The following is a 1,657-nucleotide window of genomic DNA, read 5'->3' on the forward strand; positions in this document are numbered from 1 at the left end:
GGGGGGACACACGGGACGTGGGGTCCCGCGGGGGGCGGCACGACCGTGGCGGGGGCCGGGACGCAGGTACCGGGGCGGGACACGGGGACCGGGGCAGGATGGAGCCCCGGGGTAGGACAGAGAGACCGGGGCAGGATGGAGCCCCGGGGTGGGACACGGGGACTGGGGCAGGATGGAACCCCCGGGGCAAGGGCAGGGCGGCAGGCCGAGGTGGGCCAGGCAGGGTGCAGACCCCCTGGCACTGTGGGGTCCTGACCTGTCTGGCCAGTTCGGGGTCTCACTGCTCCGAGGGTGAGGGGCCGGGTGCGTTCCCACGGGGAGCTTTGAGGAGGGGGTCACCAACGGCTCTGAAAGTCATCCCTTGGACCACGGGGAGTTCACGGCTCTCGCCCAGGTGAGCGCGGTCCCGGCGGTGCGGTTTATTTTGGAAGGTGGCTGGTTCACTCCGGATGAGCGTTTCCACCGGGGCTGGACATGAACACTGCGATGTGGTTTCAGTGATTCATTCTTACCCAGAGCCCTTCGTGCTTTAGTTTGAGGAACACTTTAACCACCTGCTAATGGGGTATCCTCCCTGCCACCCGCCCAGGGCATGCCCCTGCACATCCCAGTGTTGGTGCCGGTGTCCGTGCCCCCACGGTGGGCCGGAGTGGGAGACTAACTGGGGATACTGGTCTGGCTGGGAGGTAACTTGGTGGAAAGCTGGGGAGAGGTGGGAGCACACGTGGGGGAGTGGGCGGGAAGGTTTGCGTTGGGTGGGAGAGCCAGAGCCATGCCTCAGCGCGCAGTGAACTGCGCCGACTCATTTATTCCATGGGGTGAGGAAGTCTGAAAAATAAAAAACCCAAATAACGAACAAGCCAAATAAAACCCCATTGACAGCACCTTTCCTGGCAGCAGCTGGACCCAGGGGAGCGCCCAGGCTGATGGCACCAGCCAGTGAGCCCGTCGTTTCTGACATGAGCTTCCTGCCCTGGTCCCTGGCGGCAGTGCCGGCTCCCGGTCCCACCCGCCCTTTCCACTTGTCCCCTCACTTCTGCTCCGTGTCTCCCTGGGCATCCCCAGGGCTGCCTTGCTGCCCGGCCGAGTCCCCCCACCAATGTCCTCGGCTGCTTCCTACAGGGAACCATGTCCCGTGCCGGTGGCTCCCTGGCTCTGCCCTGGGCTCCAGCCGCATGTGACAGCCCGCACCATGTTTGGGCTTTTCCCTAAAGCTGTGCCTGTCTGGGGCTGGGATTTCCAATGCAGCTCAGAGGGGTCCAGCGCTCCGTCCCCTTGCGCAGCCCGCAGGGTCAGCGTGCTTGGCAATCCTCTCTTCTCTGTTGTCCAAGGACAAACATGGCCGTGCAAGGGCCCGTGTTTGCCCGGGGTCGGGGTGTGGGACCTGCGGGCTTTGGCAGGTGCTTGTGGAATTTCTTGCAGAGAGGGCGATGGCAGGAAAGTCAGCAAAGAGGAGAAACCGTGTGGGCTCTGCAGCTCGCTCTGTGTCTCCCCAGGGCTGCACTGTCCCCGCTGGGTGTCCCCCAGGGCAGCAGGGAGGAGGGGACTGCAGCCTGGGATCCCCCCACTGCTGCAGGATTTCGGGGCCGCTTGCAGCCCTCACCCCCCCCCCCCCCCCCCCTGCCCCCCTGCCCTCCGGATCCTCAGCCCCGCGCGG

The sequence above is a fragment of the Haliaeetus leucocephalus genome, unplaced genomic scaffold (assembly GCF_000737465.1).
Source record: "Haliaeetus leucocephalus isolate CR32 unplaced genomic scaffold, Haliaeetus_leucocephalus-4.0 Scaffold840, whole genome shotgun sequence".
In the NCBI taxonomy this organism is placed as follows: Eukaryota; Metazoa; Chordata; class Aves; order Accipitriformes; family Accipitridae; genus Haliaeetus; species Haliaeetus leucocephalus.